Here is an 8,915-nt window from a genome sequence, read left to right as displayed (position 1 = left end):
GCAGGTTGGACACAGGGGCTTGGAGCAAGCTGCTCTATGGAAGGGGTCCCTGCCCGTGGCAGGGGTTGGAGCTGGATCAGCTCTAAGCTGCCTTCAACCCAACCCATTCCATGCTTCTGTGATCAAACACCAGGGATGCTCAGCTCCAGCCTTCCAGGGAAAGGAATGGAAAGCAGCTCCTCCAGCCTGCACCGTGGCCAGGTCACGATCCTGCCACCGGGCCCTCACGGGGAGGGATGTTTTTGGAGCTCACGTTATTTACTCAGGAGTTTGTTTGAGAATCTCAGTTTTCACCTGAAAAAAAACCCACCCAAACCAACCCAAAAGGCATCATCTTGTGCTCTCTATTGCCCGGCAAACACGAAGGGGGTTGACCCAAAGGCTCAGGAACCAGAAGGCAAATAAAAAGCACCCAAGTTTCCTTCTTTCCCCGCCAATCCCATGGTTTGCTGGAGCCTGATGCAGGGTGGCAGATGGATTGATGTTGGCAGTGTGGAACTGTCAGACGGATTCCTTCGCAGATGAAGATAAAGAGCCCTGGTTTTGCCAAGGGGTGAATGTATTCTTTATGAGAGCCACCAGAGATGTAACACAGCACCTTGCTCCTGACAAGGCTGGTCTTTAACTCCCGGGTCTGCACTTAGGCCATGGCTGGCCTTTCCCATCAGTTTCAGCCCTGATGTGGGGCCAGGAGCTACAGGCCTGACTTCAGCTGATGCTGTTAGAGCAGGGACACAAAATACCTCCATTGACTGGGCTGCGTGGCCCCGGTTTTCTCAGCACTTTCATAACCTGCCCCCAGAGCCACGCTACAAATGGGCTTTTCAGGGCAGGGAGGAGCTGGGAGAGGAGGTGCCGGCTGCTCCCGGTGGGAGCTGTTTACTCAAACCCCTTCCACAGCCTTACCGAGGCAAGAGGAGAGCCGAGAGCGCTGCTGGCAGATGGGCAGGGAGCTGGGAATGAGCGGAGCCGGGATGCGAGGGAGGCTGGGTTAGATGGGGAGAAGCTGGGACCCAGCCTGGTTTGGGATGAAGGGAGCTTAAAGCTCCTCCAGCTCCAACCCCTGCCACGGGCAGGGACCCCTTCCATAGAGCAGCTTTGGGCACAAGCATTGGGCAGGAGCCTAAGACTCCTGCTCGCAGCCCGTGCCTCTCAACATCCCTCCTCCCTGCAGGCACAGAAGCCACCGGGAGGTTCAGAGGGACATTTGGCCCATCAGGGCTCATGTCCTGGGTGGCTCTGGTCCCTGCTGCTCCCGCAGGACACCATGCAGAGATGAGAGCTGGACGGGGAAGCAGAACACCCCTCTGAGATGCAGATTCAGTCCTGTCTCCTTGCATGATGCCCCTGAGCTCCTCTCACCGCTGGCTCTACCAGCTCTGCTCAAGGTGGAAGAGGACAGATAGCAAGGATCCTTCAGGCTGAGCACTGGCCTGGTTTTATGCTGTTCCTTGTCCTGCATTAAACCAGCACTGGAGTAACTATAATTCACAGCAGCAGAACCATGGGAGAGGGGCTGCCTCCCTCCCATGACCGACGGTGTAACCTTGAGCTCCTCACTGGGCACATTGGAGCCACTTCTGCACCCAGACTCCCGTCCCACCCTGACCCAGGGCCTGGCTTCAGTTCAGCCATGGCAGGAGATGTGTCTCCAAGCTAGAAGGGAGCACTGAACGTCTCCTGGAGCTGCAGGGAGACAGCTTACCTGCAAGCATCAGCACCTCCTCGTGATGCAGCGGCTCAGGGAGCTGCCTCTGCCTGCAGTTCTAGCACAGACACCACTGTACCCAGCATCCCTGCTCCCATTCTGATGGGTGATTCAAGCCAAGGAGAGCTCCTCCTGAAGGCACTTGCGTTTGGGGGACATCCAAGCAGAGACTTCACAATGGAGCAGGCCCGGAGGTTGCTCTGCCCAATGGAGGACATAAAATTCAGCTTCACTCAGGAGTTTTATAGCATCTTCACAGCTTGAGCTATGGAGGCCATCTGCAGAGGGCATCACCCAACCTCTCCTTTGGACATCACCCAACCTCTCCTTTGGACATCACCCAACCTTTCCTGGGGGCATCACCCAACCTCTCCTTTGGACATCACCCAACCTCTCCTGAGGACATCACCCAACCTCTCCTTGGGACATCACCCAACCTCTCCTGAGGACATCACCCAACCTCTCCTGGGGACATCACCCAACCTCTCCTTTGGACATCACCCAACCTCTCCTGGGGACATCACCCAACCTCTCCTGGGGACATCACCCAACCTCTCCTGAGGACATCACCCAACCTCTCCTGAGGACATCACCCAACCTCTCCTGGGGACATCACCCAACCTCTCCTGGGGACATCACCCAACCTCTCCTGAGGACATCACCCAACCTCTCCTTAGGACATCACCCAACCTCTCCTGGGGACATCACCCAATCTCTCCTGGAGAACATCACCCAACCTCTCCTTAGGACATCACCCAACCTCTCCTGGGGACATCACCCAATCTCTCCTGGAGAACATCACCCAATCTCTCCTGGAGAACATCACCCAACCTCTCCTGGGGACATCACCCAACCTCTCCTTTGGACATCACCCAACCTCTCCTTTGGACATCACCCAACCTCTCCTGGGGGCATCACCCAACATCTCCTGGGGACATCACCCAACCTCTCCTGGGGACATCACCCAACCTCTCCTGGAGACATCACCCAACCTCTCCTGGAGACATCACCCAACCTCTCCTTGGGACATCACCCAACCTCTCCTGAGGACATCACCCAACCTCTCCTTTGGACATCACCCAACCTCTCCTTTGGACATCACCCAACCTCTCCTTTGGACATCACCCAACCTCTCCTGGAGACATCACCCAACCTCTCCTTTGGACATCACCCAACCTCTCCTTTGGACATCACCCAACCTCTCCTTTGGACATCACCCAACCTCTTCTGAGGACATCACCCAACCTCTCCTGAGGACATCACCCAACCTCTCCTGGAGACATCACCCAACCTCTCCTTTGGACATCACCCAACCTCTTCTGAGGACATCACCCAACCTCTCCTGAGGACATCACCCAACCTCTCCTTTGGACATCACCCAACCTCTCCTTTGGACATCACCCAACCTCTCCTGGGGACATCACCCAACCTCTCCTGGGGACATCACCCAACCTCTCCTTTGGACATCACCCAACCTCTCCTGAGGACATCACCCAACCTCTCCTTTGGACATCACCCAACCTCTCCTTTGGACATCACCCAACCTCTTCTGAGGACATCACCCAACCTCTCCTGGGGACATCACCCAACCTCCCCTGAGGACATCACCCAACCTCTCCTGGAGACATCACCCAACCTCTCCTGGGGACGTCAACCAACCTCTTCTGAAGACATCACTCTACATCTTCTGAGGACATCACCCAACCTCTCCTGAGGACATCACCCAACCTCTCCTTAGGACATCACCCAACCTTGCCTGAGGACATCACCCAATCTCTCCTGGGGACATCACCCAACCTCTGCTGACTCCTGCTCCAGGAAAAGGAGGAGCAGCCTTTATACCCATCACCCTACAGTAGGACCTGTGCTGGGAGCAACACAATTGACTACAGCACCTTGAACGCAAAGGGTGCTCCCAAGGGCTTTGTGGAGTTACAATAAGATCCCTGTGGGAGCAAGTGTCAGCATCTGAGAAGGTCTGATCCCCATCCAGCCCTAACCCGTGCAGGCAGTGGTTGGGTTTGCATGAATGTGGGTGCTGGAGGACTTTCAAGTGCTCTAAAGCTGCATCTTTGGGGATTGAAGGCAGACAATGACTGATGAAGCTTAAAAAGATAATTTACCAGTGGAACCACACAGCCCAGCCTGGGGTGGGCAAACGGTGCTTTTAACGTCTGAGGGTGATGCCAAGCACAAGAGCTGCACCAGGGCAGGTTTAGATGGGGCTGAGGAACAATTCCTGCCCCAGAGGGTGCTCAGGCATTGGAACAGGCTGCCCAGGGCAGGGCTGCAGGCACCGGCCCTGCAAGGGTTCACACCCCATGGAGACGAGGCCTCAGTGCCATGGGGCAGTGGTGGCCTTGGCAGTGCTGGGGTAAAGGTTGGACTGGATGAGCTTAAAGGGCTTTTCCAACCTGGCTGGTTCTGTGATTCTAAGATCAACAACATGGTTAATGTATGTAATCTATAGCCTTTAATCAGGGCAAGCCAGCAACAGGATAGTGAGGAGGAGATCCCCCTCCAGGGATGGAGATCAGCAACCAAATAAGAGAGAAGGGTGAAGAGAGGCTGGGCAAAGGAAGGGGGAAGGCCAGAGAGGAGAACGGGGGAGCACAGCACCATTGCCTGCCCGTGTCTCCCGTCTCCTCTGCAACACATCCCCACCCGCATCCACGGCAAGTGTCTGGCCAGAGCTGGTACCACCGCGGGCAGGACCACAGAGAGAAACGGGGGTGGCAGAACCCTGCCGGCTCCTCGGGAGAGGCGAGGAGCAGGGACACGATCCCTGCAGGCTGCGCAAGGCAGAGCATCCGGCCTGGGGCAGGGATGCGAGGCTGGAGCCTTGCGCAGGCTTAGGATACCCTCTGCAGGCGGGCGCTGGGCTCCGCACGTCCTGAACTGTGGAATCATGGAGCTGGGTTGGGATGAAGGGAGCTTAAAGCTCCTCCAGCTCCAACCCCTGCCACGGGCAGGGACCCCTTCCACTGGAGCAGCTTGCTCCAAGCCCCTGTGTCCACCCTGGCCTTGAACACTGCCAGGGATGGGGCAGCCACAGCTTCTCTGGGCACCCTGTGCCAGCGCCTCAGCACCCTCCCAGGGAAGAGCTTCTGCCTAAGAGCTCAGCTCAGTCTCCCCTCGGGCAGGTCCAAGCCATTCCCCTTGCAGGGCTTTGGGCCAGAGGATGAACTGGAGCCACAGGAACCAAGTTCTGTCCGGGGGGGCTGCATGCTCGGGAGCTGTTTGGGACAACATCTGCCAGAGATCCCTTCCTAACCCCCCTGTGGCAAGAACCCCTGCAGAGAGCTGAAGCTCTGCACCGTGCCTCGTCCCATGAGTGCTTCTGGTGGGCAACTGTCCCCTATTCCCATGTGCTCTGTCCCAGCCTGAGGGCTCTCCAGGCCCCATCTCCCAGGTGAGGCTGATCCGGGGGAGCAGGCAGTTTTGGGGTGCCAGGGTGTCCATAGGGACTGTGGTGACAGGACAAGGGGTGATGTGTTCAGACAAACAGGGGAAGTTCAGGCTGGAGATAAGGAAGAAGTTCTCCCTTGTGAGGGTGCTGAGGCACTGGAATGGGTTGCCCAAGGAGGTTGTGAATGCTCCATCCCTGGCAGTGTTCAAGGCCAGGTTGGACAGAGCCTTGGGTGCCATGGTTTAGTGTGAGGTGTCCCTGCCCGTGGCAGGGGGGTTGGAACTGGATGATCTTAAGGTGCTTTCCAACCCAAACTATTCTACGATGTGCCCCATCTGGCTGTTTAGCAGCAGCATCTGCAGGACACACACCTGAGCTGATGGACCAAATGCAGCCCCAGCACCAAATCACTGCCTCATTCATCTCAATAGTCACTGCGAGACGTTTAAAAGTCACTACAACTATTTGTTCCCTGGAAAACAGCTTTTCCATCAGCTGGCCCTTTGTGGGGCCACAATGGTGAGGATGGATGCACTGACATCCTCCTATCCATTCAACAGCTGAACTAAAGACAGAAGTGTGGGTGAGACAGCAAGGAGATGATAACCCCTAGCAAGTCCCTGGCACCCATTTAGAGGCTGGTTTTTGGGCATGGACCTCCCCTTCCTCTCTCCATCCACAGCTCTTGCAAGGAGGCTCACAGCTCTCCTTATATCCAGCCTAAACCTACCCTCTGGATACAGGGAAAGAGGTGAAGCCCCTGTCTCTGCAGCCACCCTGATGTGAGGGTGGCTGAGATCCTTCATCAGAGAGGGGCCGGGCACTGAAATGCGGTGCAAAGACAGATGGGTTTAGTGCCCCAGTAAAGAGACGGGAAGCAGAAGAGATTTCCATAGCAACCAGTGCAGAGGCTCTGCCTCCTCTGGTGTTCTCTGGTTCCCCCTCCCTGCACACAGCTAATCCAGGGCTGCCGCTGCGGCCACGGACCCCACTTTAGAGGAGGTTTGGTGAGTGCGTGATGGAGCCAAGCAGTCAGGAATGCCCTGCACGGCCACAGAAAGCACTCTGGAGGCAGATTCTGAACCTGAGGCTGCCTTTAAAATGCCCCCCAATCGGTTCTTTGAGGTGATTCAAGCTCTCGAATGTAGGAACCTGCAATGCCAAAGCCCGGGTACAAGGTCCATCAGGGTGGCATCCAGCCCAAGCACTACTAAAACCCGTGTGCCAGGCAATGCACAGAACAGAAGAGCAGTGCTTGACTTTAGGTGAAGCCAGCCGCAGCCTTGATGCACGTCTGGTGCTCCCAGGGGAAATGAATGAAACACGAAGTCACCCTGGCCAAGCTGAGGGCTAAGGAAGAAGTTCTGGCATGCCATGAACCTGTAGAAGACAGTGTCCTGGGGGAGTTGCTGATGGGGAGCACAGGGAAGCAGAGGGGCAATGGGAGGTGTCAAAGCATGACCGTGGCTGGGGCAGCACCATGAGGAGAAACCTGTCCTCTGAGCAGGGCTGGCATTGGAGGTTTCTTCCTCTGCTTGCTGTAGAGGTTTGTAATGGCAACATGGAATCATGGAATGGTTTGGGCTGAAGGGACCTTAAAGCTCCTCCAGCTCCAACCCCTGCCACAGGCAGGGACCCCTTCCACTGGAGCAGCTTGCTCCAAGCCCCTGTGTCCAACCTGGCCTTGAACACTGCCAGGGATGGGGCAGCCACAGCTTCTCTGGGCACCCTGTGCCAGCGCCTCAGCACCCTCCCAGGGAAGAGCTTCTGCCTAAGAGCTCAGCTCAGTCTCCCCTCGGGCAGGTTCAAGCCATTCCCCTTGGCCTGGCCCTACAGGCCCTTGTCCCAAGCCCCTCTCCAGCTTTCCTGCAGCCCCTTCAGGCACTGGAGCTGCTCTCAGGTCTCCCCTTCAGGAGCCTTCTCTTCTCCAGGCTGCCCCAGCCCAGCTCTCTCAGCCTGGCTCCAGAGCAGAGCTGCTCCAGCCCTCGCAGCAGCTCCATGGCCTCCTCTGGCCTCGCTCCAACAGCTCCACGTCCCTCTTGTGCTGCTGCCCCAGAGCTGTTTCTGTCCATCAGCCCTGTTAAGAAGCCATTGGACCCACAAATCCTCCTTAGCCCACGCTAAGAACGCAGGCTAAGTATCTTCAGGAGCTGCACTTCCACCTCTGGAGCTGTGTGAGCGCTTGCAGCTGCAGGGACCTCACTGCTGTTCAGCGTTTGGAGCTTTAGAGATGCAAAGTTGGTTATTTCTCATTAACCGCATTGAAGCCAGCACCCCCCCGAGGCTTCCCACAGGGCACAGTCATTCCTGAAGGAAGCCTCCTTGGCCTGCAGCATTGAGCAATCGGCAAACAAGGAGCAGAGCTTGCAGAACACACCGAGGGTTTAAGGAACAGCTTCTATTGATAGGGAAAGGCTTTGAATTCCTTCCCTCCTGGGAGGTGCCGCTTCCTATGGAGGTAGCCTCGGAGGAAGAGGTGCAAAATCCCCTTTAAGCACCCCCTTTTTGGGGGTAGAAAAGGGAGGGTTTGGAAAGAGGTTGCAAAACAGAGCTGGTGTAGAGGGGCTGTGCATCCAGAGCAGGGAAAAGGAGGCAGCAAAGAGCCAGGCTTCAGAGATGAGCCAGACAGTGAGGCATGGGCATGGGATGCTGGCTGTGGTGAGCTCAGCCCACAGTGAACCCCAGCTTCATCCCCATGGAGCCATCGGCAGGCTCAGGAGCACATCCCTGGGGTCTGTTTTGTGCTGGCTGCCCTTTTCCCCCTCCTCCTCCAGGCAGGGTTTGCAGAGGGACACTCTTCCAGGAGGGAAGGGATGAGGAGAGGGGCTGCGGCATCCAAAGGCACGTGTTTTCCTGGGGAAAAAGGGGGTTTTCCTTCCCCCCCACCCTGGGAATGGGGTCCCCAAGGGACCCTGGAGCAGGGCGGTGGTCAAAGGAGGCTGTGATCCCATGGGAAGCCTGTGCTGGAGCAGGCTCCTGTGGTCCCTTGGACAGAGGAGCAGGCACTGGAGTGGGTTTGCTGCAGGACTTGCAGGTCCGCTGAGCCCATGGTGAAGCCACGGCTCCTGAAGGATGCAGCCCATGGAAGGGACCGGCAATGGAGCTGCTCACAAAGAGCTGCAGCCCATGGGAAAGACCCACGTTGGAGAAGCCCATGGGGGGAACCCCATGATGGAGCAGAGGAAGAGTGCGGGGATCCTCACCTGAGGAGGAAGGAGCAGCAGAGACAAGGTGGGATGAACATCCCCGGGCAACCCATTCCAGTGCCTCAGCACCCTCACAGGGAAGAGCTTCTGCCTTATCTCCAACCTGAACTTCCCCTGTTTCAGTCTGAACCCATCACCCCTTGTCCTGTCACTGCAGTCCCTATGGACACCCTGGCACCCCAAAACTGCCTGCTCCCCCGGATCAGCCTCACCTGGGAGGTGGGGCCTGGAGAGCCCTCAGGCTGGGACAGAGCACATGGGAATAGGGGACAGTTGCCCACCAGAAGCACTCATGGGACGAGGCACGGTGCAGAGCTTCAGCTCTCTGCAGGGGTTCTTGCCACAGGGGGGTTAGGAAGGGATCTCTGGCAGATGTTGTCCCAAACAGCTCCCGAGCATGCAGCCCCCCCGGACAGAACTTGGTTCCTGTGGCTCCAGTTCACCCTCTGGCCCAAAGCCCTGCAAGGGGAATGGCTTGAACCTGCCCGAGGGGAGACCGAGCTGAGCTCTTAGGCAGAAGCTCTTCCCTGGGAGGGTGCTGAGGCGCTGGCACAGGGTGCCCAGAGAAGCTGTGGCTGCCCCATCCCTGGCA

This window comes from Pezoporus occidentalis, unplaced genomic scaffold, assembly GCF_034315485.1.
Source record: "Pezoporus occidentalis ecotype Australia unplaced genomic scaffold, CSIRO_AGI_Poc_V1 ctg350, whole genome shotgun sequence".
Taxonomy (NCBI): domain Eukaryota; kingdom Metazoa; phylum Chordata; class Aves; order Psittaciformes; family Psittacidae; genus Pezoporus; species Pezoporus occidentalis.
The sequence above is the reverse complement of the archived record's forward strand: the minus strand, read 5'-3'. Positions refer to the sequence as shown.